The sequence below is a fragment of the Dipodomys spectabilis genome, unplaced genomic scaffold (genome assembly GCF_019054845.1).
Source record: "Dipodomys spectabilis isolate Male_0828 unplaced genomic scaffold, ASM1905484v1 ptg000714l, whole genome shotgun sequence".
In the NCBI taxonomy this organism is placed as follows: Eukaryota; Metazoa; Chordata; class Mammalia; order Rodentia; family Heteromyidae; genus Dipodomys; species Dipodomys spectabilis.
In genome coordinates, this window is record NW_024871391.1 from 381,811 (window position 1) to 394,665 (window position 12,855).

Genomic DNA, 12,855 nt, shown 5'->3' on the forward strand with positions numbered 1-12,855 from the left:
AGCTAAAAAAGAAGAGGCCATAGGAGACTGGTGGGAAAGCCAGCATCTAATATATCCAATTTCCAACCTGTGCCTCAGCAAGCTAAAGGAAAAATTTGTTGGTCTCCAGTGCCTGCCCTGAACAGTAAAATTAAGAAGGTCCACTCCCACACTGTTTCAAACAGGCTGAGGTAATTGGTCCTGTTATGGCTTTAGCAACTTGAGTGGGAGATGATGAGAATTCTGAAAGAGATTTATTTACTGCAAAGCATCCCAAATATCTCATTAGTCTGCTTTTCACTTGGCAAGGTTTTCTTTCATTAAAAGTGCCATGCTCAGCCGGGCGCTGGTGGCTCACGCCTGTAATCCTAGCTACTCAGGGGGCTGAGATCTGAGGATCGCGGTTCAAAGCCAGCCAGGGCAGGAAAGACCGTGAGACTCCTATCTCCAATAAACCACCAGAAAACCGGAAGTGGCGCTGTAGCTCAAGTGGTAGAGTGCTCGCCTTGAGCTGAAGAGCTGAGGGACAGCGCCCAGGCCCAGAGTTCAAGCCCCACGACCGACAAAAAAAAAAAAAAAAGTGCCATGCTCTGTAATTTAGGACAAAGCAAAAATGTCTCTGGGAAGAATATGTAGAAAGGTGTGCCCACTGAGTTAGGTCTGAGTTTGCTTCCCAAGTATTGGGCTCCTTACTTCTGTCATCATAGAAGTTTTCTGCGATCTTCCGGGACTTCATGTCCTCATCTACAAAGGGAGGGTTCGTGAGTAATGAGCTCAGTTCTAGAACCTTAGGCATTTTGCTTTTATTTCTTTATGGCTCCAATGGCCATCTCCAAGATGAAGGTCCGAATAGTGGCAGCTCTGTAGAGCTTATGATGAGTCTGTCTTGACATGAGTGAGCATACGTAAACTGATTAGGACAGCATCCATCCCAAAGGAAGTGGTTGGTAAGTGTGTGTCACCAACGTAGTGTCAGCATCATAGGAATTAAGTGGCACTGTGCAGTGTGAGAGGGATAACATCTCCCCTCATGACTACAAACTTTCCACCAGGATCTGAAGACACTAAGTTGACAGTCACAGACACAGACCTTAAAGGAGGGTGGTGGAGATCAAGCTTGCTCATAAATGAACCAGTCAAGAGAGGTAGAGAAGGGAGATGCCCTGACATAGTTAATAGAAAAAGAAAATCCATACTTCCTGGCAGGAGAGAGACCATAATCATGGAAAGAAAAATCTCCTGTCGTGTGACAGCTGATGAGCTCCCCTCCCATCTCACCCCACCCCCAGTGAACCCTGTTATTTGAAGGTGTCACATGGAGGAGGATTGCCTTCCCAAAAATAGTTGACAAGGTCAGTGGCTTCGGATTCTTTATGGGGCTTGTGGGGTCGGAGCAGCTGGAGGAGACACTGGAGCATAATGGGAGATGATGTCTCCCAGTAAGCCTTTCTAGATGCCCCAACTCAGAGCGGGGAGCATTCGCCTCACTCTGAAAACAGAAGCAGTGCTCTTGGCCGCCCACAAATGCAAATCTGCAAGCTTTGTCTCCCTTGGCTAATTTTAAACATTGCTTTTACGTCTCAGTTTAGATTTGTTTTGCTGTGTATGTGCAACATAACTGAGATCCAGATCTCTTATTTCTTAGCCTGAGGAAATGCGAAGCCCTTTGCAGCTGATTTGCTGTCACTCTGAACCAGAGAGCACAGAATGCCCCTCTTCTGAGCAGACATACAAGGAATGGGTGGCTGCGCCTCTGGGCTCCCTTCGTTCTCTTCCTTCCTGTCAGTGAGCTAGATCTGGCCTATGAAGTTGGGCCTTCCAAAGCAGGTTTTTATAAAACTTCATGAGCTAAAAATAAAAGAAATTCAATTAACCAAAAAAGCAAAAGCCAAGGGTGGCGGGGGAGAGGGAGAGATGGAGAGAGAGACAGAGACAGGGAGAGAACAGAAAATAAGGGGAAATTAGTACTGGTTTGAGCACAAACTATTGCTAGTTTGGGTATGCTCCATTCCGCGGCAGGCTTCTGGGCCGCTGCCTGCGGGTTCAAGGGCGGCTGAATGAGGACTCGGTGAGGGTATTGTCTCAACACAGCACTCCATCTTTTCCCTGGCTTTGTCCCTGCCTCATCTGCGCTCAGGGGCTCAGGACCAAAAAGAGAAAAGCCTACACTGCAAAAATAAAGACAAACTATACTACAATCCCTGCCTTGCTTTGAGATGCATGCTTATCTCCAAAGGCAGGAGAAATCGCCCTGGGGCCAGGCAGGCTTGGCAGCCGGGCGGCTCTGACCAAGGACAGAGGCAGCAGCCTGACAGCAGGGTCCTGAAGCAGGGAGGAAAATATAGACCACAGGTGGCCAACAGAACCGGGGAAGTTCACTGTCATGAGCCTGGAGGACACGCAGGTTTGCTATGGTCAGAGGATCAAAAGCTGAAAATACAGGTTATTATCATTTATACGACTCCTTTAAAGCTCTGGGCTCACACAGCCTGAGGAGAGCTGCGTACATCAGCAATAGCACCTCTTTCTTTGCTTTTCCACAACTTAACTTCTCTACAATTTAACTTTTCTACAATTTACATGTACAGTGTTATAGTGAGGATCCTTTGTGGGCTGTGTCCACCAAACTAACTCTGTTCAGATGCAGAAATACGATTTTTAATAGAGAGTTTGTGTGTTGCTCATCACATATTAAAGCAATTTAAACAAGTGAACTACCAAGCCACAGGACTTTTGTTGCTTCTCTTTTTTTTTGGGGGGGGGGGGGGAGGGAGATCCGGTCGTGGGGCCTGACCTCTGGGCCTGGGTGCTGTCCCTCAGCTCTTCAGCTCAAGGCTAGCGCTCTACCACTTGAGCCACAGCGCCACTTCCGGCTTTTTTCTTTTTGCTTATGTGGTGCTGAGGAATCGAACCCAGGGCCTCAGGCATGCGAGGCAAGCGCTCTACCACTGAGCCACCTTCCCAGCCCCTTGTTGCTTTTCTTACAAGTGTAATATAATAGGTCGGGACAAGATCACCCACTTGTTCATTCAGTTTCACCAGCAGCTATTCACACACATAGAAGGTCAAGGTTAGAGGCACAGTCTGCATCCATAAGAGAATTTCTCTGCAAACAAGCAATATAATATACAGAACTAAACTGCATTGATTTAGAGAATAACAAAAATACTCAGGTTTACCTGCTAAAGCCTAGTCTCAACCTATCTGGGCCACAGTTTCTTCATGAGGAAAAAATAGTCTTGCAAATGAAATCTCCTGTGTTTCCTCTCAAAGAGTTGGTTTGAAAGATGTGGGGGGTTTTTGTGGTTTTTTTTGTTTTTTTTTTAAGCTTATGAGAGATCTTAAAAGTAAGAAACTGGGGCTGGGAAGGTGGCTCAGTGGTAGAGTGTTCGCCTTGCATGCATGAGGCCCTGGGTTCGATTCCTCAGCACCACATAAGCAGAAAAAGCTGGAAGTGGTGCTGTGGCTCAAGTGGTAGGACACTAGCCTTGAACTGAAGAGCTGAGGGACGGCGCCCAGGCCCAGAGTTCAGGCACCATGACTGACACAAAAAAAAAAAAAAGTAAGAAACTGAAGCCAGGCGCCAGTGGCTCACGCCTGTAATACTAGCTGCTCAGTAGGCTGAGATCTGAGATTGCAGTTCACAGCCAGCCTGGGCAGGAAAGTCCTTGAAACTCTTATCTCCAACAAACCACCAAAAAATGGGAAGTGGCACTGTCGCTCAAGTGGTAGAGTGCTCGCCTTGAGCTGAAGAGCTGAGGAACAGCGCCCAGGCCCAGAGTTCAAACTCCACAACCGACAAGAACAACAACAAAAAGTAAGAGACTGCCTAGTCCATTGCAATAATAGAAATTTGTTTGCAGGTGAGTTCAGGCATATGCTTCCCTAACTTACTATTAAGATACAGTGATTCCCCAAATGTACCACACCACTCAGACTTCTCATTCAGGTGAAATCTCATCAACTCTGTGGGCACTTGGAGTTTTCATACTAGAACTCTGTGTGGGACAGTGCATTCCTAACACTCAAGCCTGAGACCTTCCTCAAAGAACAGAGAAGGCATGTGCCAGCACTGCCTCGCGTCAGCCATTGCTCTCAGCAGTATCTCTGGGTGTCTTCTTAGGACACTTTGAAAACAGTATGCCACCAACCTAGGCAAGGGGGCCGCACACACCACAGGCCTGACTGCTGTCCTTCAGAGAGGGTACAAGAGAGAAGTTCAGCAGGAGTCTGTGGGTCGTGATGGCAGAAAGGGGCGTCCTTTTCACACCCCATTTCCTTTACACCTTCATGTTCAGAGAAGCCCAGCCTCCAAACTGTGAGCTTCCATATTGCCTTGGGGAAAGTGACTTACAGTGATTGACTGTATTTGATCAACTTCCCTTAACACCCCAAGCCACTGAGAGATCCAGCAAGCCATCATTCCTAGCTCAAAATCCTGCCTTTGGGTGTAGCAGCTTCGGTCAAGTTGTTTCTCCTGTTACTCATTCTGAATAAATATAATCATCATGTCAGGCCCTGGCCTTCAGCTTCAGCCCTCTGAGTCTTGTCCTCTGCTGTCAGCCTGGACAACAGTAACTCTGAGGAGAATTAACTGAGACGTCACTCCATGGTCCCTCCTCTGTGAAGGTTCTATGTGGCGCATAAAGCAATCACAACATTTAGTCCATGTACTTGTTTATATTTGTGTCTCCACTCACCACACTGAAAGAGTTCAGACCTTGCCTTATTCATTTTAGGAATTCCCCAAACCAAGCTGTACTAGTATTTGTTGTTTAATAGTTCCAAAGAAATTTCTACTAGAGGATTGCTGTGTTGACTCTGATTGAACAAATGCTACCGATCCAAGTACCTCATAAACTTTCTCTATCTAGACAAATGTGAGACACTATTACTCAGAATTCTGTGAATTAGCTTTGTACTTAAGGTAATTAGTTGTTCAATGTCAGAAGGTAATGGACCCGTAACTGGCTTTGTGTCATAGTATCCTTAGTTTTTGTTTGTTTGTTTAATCCATACAACTGCCAAGATTTACACACCCCAAAACAATGCATAGAAACAGTATAGACATAAAAATATAGGAAATATTTTGCTTATTAGTTTTGACTCTTTGAAGATATAAAGTAATGAACTCCTTTAAGTTTTGCCTTTGGGGTAAAATGTTACCCTAGCTGGATGCCAGATTACAGGCTCACGCCTGTAATCCTAGCTACTCAGGGGGCTGAGATCTGAGGATCGAGGTTCAAAGCCAGCCAGGGCAGGAAAGTCCGTGAGACTCTTATCTCCAATTAACTACCAGAAAACCTGAAGTGGCGCTGTGGCTCAAGTGGTAGAGCACTAGCCTTGAGCTGAAGCGCTGAGGGACAGCGCCCAGGCCCAGAGTTCAAGCCCCATGACCAACAACAACAACAGAAAAAGTTACCCTAATGAGAACCATGCACAGGGCCCTGTCCTGGGGTGGTGTGTGAGAGTACTTAAAGCAAGAGGAAGGGTTTGAAACATGTATTCCCCACCACAGTTCAACTTCATGGTATAAACCTTAGACACCAGTATGAGGGGGGGAGGTTGTTACAGAAGTCTTGATAAGATCACAGATACCATCACAAAAGCAGAACATAAATGCCCTAAGACCAGCTCCCAGTGCTGTGGGTCTAGAGACCGAGAAATAACAATTGGAAAAGACCAAAAAAGACTTCATGGGGGAGGAAAACTTGTGATAAAAGCAAAGCTTTGGGTGGGACTTCAGTCCAGAAGGAGGGCCAGAGGAGTGTGGAGGCTGCGGGGAATCCAGTGCTATACAGAAGGTCCAGGACGGAAGGGAAGCTGCACAGTGAACTGTGGTCTTCATTTCCAGAAGTTTCCAGATCATCTCCTGGTATACCAGCTTGACTTTGACAAAAGCCAATTTAAGATTACCTGCACTTACTGTAAAAAAACAAAGTTGGGTGCCACAGGCTCATGCCCGTAATCCTACCTACTCAGGATGCTGAGACATGAGGATCGGAGTTTGAAGCCAGCCCGGGCAGGAAAAGCTGTGAGACTCTTACTTCCTATTAACCACCAAAAAACAAACAAAAAACCCCTGAGAGTGAAGCTGTGACTCAAGTGGTAGAACACCGGCCTTGGGCAAAAAAGCTAAAAGACAGTGCCTAAGCCTTGAATTCAAGCCCTGGTTCTGGCAAAAATAAATAATTACATAACACTAAGGTTACTACAAATCAGTCTTCCTCCCTCTCTCTTCCTGTCTCCCTCTCTCCTCCTCCCTCTCTCTTCCTGTCTCCCTCTCTCCTCCTCCCTCTCTCTTCCTGTCTCCCTCTCTCTTCCTGTGTCCCTCTCTCCTCCTGTGTCCCTCTCTCCTCCTCCCTCTCTCCTCCTGTGTCCCTCTCTCCTCCTCCCTCTCTCCTCCTGTGTCCCTCTCTCCTCCTCCCTCTCTCCTCCTGTGTCCCTCTCTCCTCCTCCCTCTCTCTTCCTGTGTCCCTCTCTCCTCCTCCCTCTCTCTTCCTGTGTCCCTCTCTCTTCCTGTGTCCCTCTCTCCTCCTGTGTCCCTCTCTCCTCCTCCCTCTCTCTTCCTGTGTCCCTCTCTCCTCCTCCCTCTCTCTTCCTGTGTCCCTCTCTCCTCCTCCCTCTCTCTTCCTGTGTCCCTCTCTCCTCCTCCCTCTCTCTTCCTGTCTCCCTCTCTCCTCCTCCCTCTCTTTTCCTGTCTCCCTCTCTCCTCCTCTCTCTCTTCCTGTCTCCCTCTCTCCCTCCTGTGCCCATTTCCCATTCTGGGGCTTGAACTCAGAGCCTGAGCACTGTCTCAGTTTTTTCTGCTCTAGACTGGCACTCTACTACTTGAGCCACAGCTTCACTTACGGCTTTTTGGTGGTTATTTGGAGATAAAAATCTGGCCTCAAACTGCAATCCTCAGATCTCAGCTTCCTGAGTAGGATTACAGGTGTGTGCAACTGGTGCCTGGCCAAAATATGCCTCTTCAACATGAAGACAGTTGACAGCAGATAGAGACGTCAGAGTCAGGAGTAGAAGAGACTTACTTGAGGGGAAGGATAAGCAAACTGAGAATAAGGGACAGAGAAGGATTGGGCAAGAAAAGCCTTAGGCTGGTAGCGGTTTGATGTGTATGAAGAGGAGAGGACAGGAGGAGGAGGGGCCTGGGATGACAATGCCAATCTGCCAGATGCTGTCAACCTCCTGGGAACCTCTGCCAAGCTGGCCCTTCAGAGCTGCCACACTCCACCCTAGCGTGGGAGCTTCCTAGCAATACTGTGGCCTTGAGTCAGAAGCAGAGGCAGATCCCACGGGTACTGAAGGCTGCCAGGAGGCTGGGAGGCCATCAAGATGGCAAACTCTTCTCCAGGTGATCAGAGCTGATCACCTTTGTGGCCAGGGCCTGCGCTGCAGGGAGGCCCTCCACCACCTCTCACTCTCCAGGGCGAGAAAAAGTCATCCCCGGCAGTGTGGAGCCCTCTGAATTCCTGTTCCAGCTTTGTGATCGCTGACCCAGATTCTGTACACTCTGTGATCCCCCAGTTAATAGCAAATTGGGTGTCCGCTGACACAGTTGTTTCAGGCTGTGAGAGCCAATTCAGGGAAAGAACAGCATGGGAGCAGTGCAGTCACCAGGCACACACGAGCACCGGCTTCCCAGGTGGTGGCGACCACGCGACCGGTCGCTGGCAGAAACAGACATGACGGGCAGGATGGTGCTCTGCTCCGGGCCTGGTGCCGGAGCCCCTGGTGCACATACTGTTCTCATAGGCACTGTTGGTGACTGAACTGCTGCAAGTCTGGCTTCCAGATAGCATTCAGACGTGTGCTTCAGGGTGGAGAGGCAAGTGATCAAGGGGGAAGTTAAGTGATGGATCCGATTGTGAATTCGATCGAGGTTAAAAGTGAATTCCCGGAGAGAAAAACTGGGAGAAAGCGAAGGAAGGGGTGACACTGTCCAAAAAGAGATGTGCTCATTACCTGACTGATGTAACTGTAACCCTCTGAACATCACCTTTATAATAACCGTTCTTAAAAACTCAAAACGTGAAATCCCATACCAATTCTGGAGCAATCCCATTGCAACTTTCCATACGCTTCGATCATATTCACCTACTGCTTTCTCTCTACTCTCCTGCTGGTCCCTTCATCTTCCCAATAGTGAGCCCTCTACTTTCATATCTTTAAAAAAAAAAAAGAAAATCTAGTTTCTTCATGCACTATTTGTCTTTTAAAGTCTGGCTTATTTTTCCTGGCACAATGGTCCTGCAGCTCCAGCCATTTTCCTAAAAATGTCATGATTTCATTCCCCTTTATGGCTTTCTAGAGTCTCGTTGAAACTTTATGTGTCCGTGTGCCGCACTGGTGAGCCCTTAGGCTGATTCCATCGTTTGGCTGTTGTGAGCTGTGCTGCAGGGCACAGGTGTGCGTGTGCGTGGGGGAAGGCTTAGATGCGGAGGAAGGGTGTGAGCTGGGCAGCCTTCACTCTTTCCTGTCTCCAGGAGTGTCTAGTGTGACTTGGAAGTCAGCTGTTCTTTGAAAGCTTGCTAGCACTTACGTGTAAGCCTGAGCCTGGAGCTTGAGGGGAAGTTGCTTTTATGTAACATTTATGGCTATAGCTAACGTTGCTTAATTTTGCCAGAAATCAGTCACTGTAGGCAGAAGGGCCGTCTAACAGTGAGGTATAGTGAACTGTCCAGAACAGTCTTTCAGCCTGGGAACCAGGAGTTCTGAGCTGCGTGGTTCCGTGTGCCCCGGCTGGCTGTGGTGTCCTGCCACCTAGTGGCACTGGTCCCCCCCGACCTCGGGTGTACATTTGGATTACATAACTCTGTGACGTACGCTGGCAGAAACGCTAGGCCACTGGGAGCAGTTCCAGAAAATTCCAGTTCAATTTGGTTAGCACTCATTCTGTTGCTTAATGTTGCAGACTTAAGTCAAACTGATTCCTACTGCCTTTAAGGCTTCTCCCGACTGCACCCCCACATTCTGTCTCAAACTCCCATGCAAGGAGTGCTGGGTGCTTGCTCGCTCTGGTCCTGTCTTGTGGAAATTCATAATGGATATCTGAGAGAAACAGCGTGACTACAGGACTTTCGTGGACGCAGGTCTTCAGAGGTTTCAGCCCATGGCCGGCTGGCTGACTTGTGTCCGGGCCTGTGGTGAAGGGCACAGTGTGGGGCGGAGCAGGTTGGCGCAGAGCTGCTCACCTCTCAGCAGCTGGGAAGCTGAGAAAGAGGGGGAGAAGGACCAAGGTCAGACGGCAAGGCCCTCACCCCTGTGGTAGGCCTCACCTAGACCCCAGCACTTGCAAGGGTGATCTTCCTGTGCATTTTAACAAGCAAACCAAGAAGCCGTGAAAGCTGCAGAAATCCTTCTCTATGACTACTGACAGGGAACAAGATAAGCAGGCTGGCCTGCATCCTCTGAGGACAATGGGATAGTCAAGACACTGTTCTGGAGCAGAGCAGCATCCGAGGGCCCTGAGAGCTTACGAAATGAGGATTGCTCACCTCACCAGAGCTTCTCGTTTAGTACTGAGTGGGCCACGATTTTGACCTTCCCAGGAGATGTGATGTTGAGGCTACTGGCCGAGGAACCTTAATTTGAGAACCGGTGGTCTAACAAGACATAGTGTCTCTAAAGTGTACAAACTGGTGTGCTATTTAACAAATTATTTGGTACTTGGTAAATCACATATGAACAGCAGAATGTAGTGCTGAGAAAACTAAGCCACTGGTGACAGGAAACTGGTGAGTAATGGTTCAGTCCCAGAAATCTGTCCTGCCCCTGGATGAGGTAGGCAGAGCCAGTTCCACAAGCATCTGCTAGCGTCAGATCAGAGCTGCTGCCCTTGCGGTGCTGGGGAGAATCAGGTACACCACCACTGGTGTGCAGAACGCTGTGGCAGGAAGCCACGTCTCCTGAAGACCTTGGGAGCAGAGGCATCTGCAGGTGGACTGGAAGACACGCTCCCTCCCTCACACAGCACCTCTCCTCCCGCCGTGGCCCATTCTGCCACAGTGACAGCCAGCCAGAGCCCTCCCGCCGTGGCCCACTCTGCCACAGTGACTGACAGCCAGAGCCCTCCCGCCGTGGCCCACTCTGCCACAGTGACTGACAGAGCCCTCCCGCCGTGGCCCACTCTACCACAGTGACTGACAGAGCCCTCCCGCCGTGGCCCACTCTACCACAGTGACTGACAGAGCCCTCCCGCCGTGGCCCACTCTGCCACAGTGACTGACAGAGCCCTCCCGCCGTGGCCCACTCTACCACAGTGACTGACAGCCAGAGCCCTCCCGCCGTGGCCCACTCTGCCACAGTGACTGACAGCCAGAGCCCTCCCGCCGTGGCCCACTCTGCCACAGTGACTGACAGCCAGAGCCCTCCCGCCGTGGCCCACTCTACCACAGTGACTGACAGAGCCCTCCCGCCGTGGCCCACTCTGCCACAGTGACTGACAGAGCCCTCCCGCCGTGGCCCACTCTGCCACAGTGACTGACAGAGCCCTCCCGCCGTGGCCCACTCTGCCACAGTGACTGACAGAGCCCTCCCGCCGTGGCCCACTCTGCCACAATGACTGACTGCCAGAGCCCTCCCGCCGTGGCCCACTCTGCCACAGTGACTGACAGCCAGAGCCCTCCCGCCGTGGCCCACTCTGCCACAGTGACTGACAGAGCCCCTCCCGCCGTGGCCCACTCTGCCACAGTGACTGACAGCCAGAGCCCTCCCGCCGTGGCCCACTCTACCACAGTGACTGACAGAGCCCTCCCGCCGTGGCCCACTCTACCACAGTGACTGACAGAGCCCTCCCGCCGTGGCCCACTCTGCCACAGTGACTGACAGCCAGAGCCCTCCCGCCATGGCCCACTCTACCACAGTGACTGCCAGAGCCCTCCCGCCGTGGCCCACTCTGCCACAGTGACTGACAGCCAGAGCCCTCCCGCCGTGGCCCACTCTGCCACAGTGACTGACAGAGCCCTCCCGCCGTGGCCCACTCTGCCACAGTGACTGACAGAGCCCTCCCGCCGTGGCCCACTCTGCCACAGTGACTGCCAGCCAGAGCCCTCCCGCCGTGGCCCACTCTGCCACAGTGACTGACAGACAGAGCCCTCCCGCCGTGGCCCACTCTGCCACAGTGACTGACAGAGCCCTCCCGCCGTGGCCCACTCTGCCACAGTGACTGACAGAGCCCTCCCGCCGTGGCCCACTCTGCCACAGTGACTGACAGAGCCCTCCCGCCGTGGCCCACTCTGCCACAGTGACTGACAGCCAGAGCCCTCCCGCCGTGGCCCACTCTGCCACAGTGACTGACAGAGCCCTCCCGCCGTGGCCCACTCTGCCACAATGACTGCCAGAGCCCTCCCGCCGTGGCCCACTCTGCCACAGTGACTGACAGCCAGAGCCCTCCCGCCGTGGCCCACTCTGCCACAGTGACTGCCAGAGCCCTCCCGCCGTGGCCCACTCTGCCACAATGACTGACAGAGCCCCTCCCGCCGTGGCCCACTCTGCCACAGTGACTGACAGCCAGAGCCCTCCCGCCGTGGCCCACTCTGCAACAGCTCTCTGGGTCTTGACAGTACATTTTTTTTTTAAGGAATTTTTTATTTATAGTGTTTTATTTATAGTACAACAGGGTTAAAGTAGGGATACATGGATACTTCCTGATCTCCATGCAGGAAATGGGGGTTAAGGACTCAAAGTGGTGGTTCTTACCCGTGGGCACCTTCTTGAGTGTGGTGAATATACGTGGTCACGTCACCCAGCAACTCCTAGCCCGTAGACAGCGGTTCACTGTGGGTAACACTGGTGAGCCCTACCCAAAACACATGCAACCTTCAGTACTTTCTTTTGCTAGATAGCTCCTCTCATTCTTTCTGTCTTTATCCATTCATAAAGAGTTCTAAGAATTTCGCATTTCAAACAAAGCAGGCACAGCTTCCAGGTCCACATCTCGTAACTTAACGTTAAAAGGTAGCGTGATGGAGAACAGCTTATCTTCTTTTCCAGTTCACTTTCTGGTTTCAACTTCTGAGTCTGGAATAATGCAATTTCCCTGTCTTCTTACCTATCCTGCTTCATTTCCCTCTCAACCACGTTAGTCTCTTTTCATCTCGAAAAGTTCAGAGGATCAATGGTCCATCTTCTACAGCCGTTTTATGCTGAAAGTGGATTATTGGGCCTGCCTGGAAAAAGGAGCCAAAAAGTATAATTTCCTTATCTAATTTAAGAGGAGACATGAGAAATTCTGTTGTCAGCTGCAATAGTGACCCAGTCTTAACAATCCTTATATTATGAAGTAACATGCTTACATCACTGGACACCACACTCATACCCTCTATGTATTGTCTGCAACAATTACATAAGGTGTCACTGAAGATTTCCATATTCCGTCTCATCTGACTCAAACCCATGAGAAGGGCCAGTAACCAGGAGAATAGATCCTTAGGGAGCACCGGGAGAGCCTGGTGCAGCAAGCCCAGGTCTCACATTTCCCCCCTTGTAAACCAATTTTTTTGTTGTTGTTGTTTATTTACTTTTTAATTTTAAACTTTTTTATTTTATTTTATTTTTTAGGTCTGGTCATGGGCCTGAACTCTGGGCCTGGGCGCTGTCCCTCAGCTCTTCAGCTCAAGGCTAGCGCTCTACCACTTGAGCCACAGCGCCACTTCCAGCTTTTTTTCTTTTTGCTTATGTGGTGCTGAGGAATCGAACCCAGGGCCTCAGGCATGCAAGGCAAGCGTTCTACCACTGAGCCAGCTTCCCAGCCCCTGTAAACCAATTTTTAACCAACTCTACAAAGCAGGAGGGCTTTATTCTCCCCTGCTAGGATGACAGGCGTGAGCCACCAGCACCCAGTTAATTTTCTCCTGCCTCAAAAGCAAAAATCAA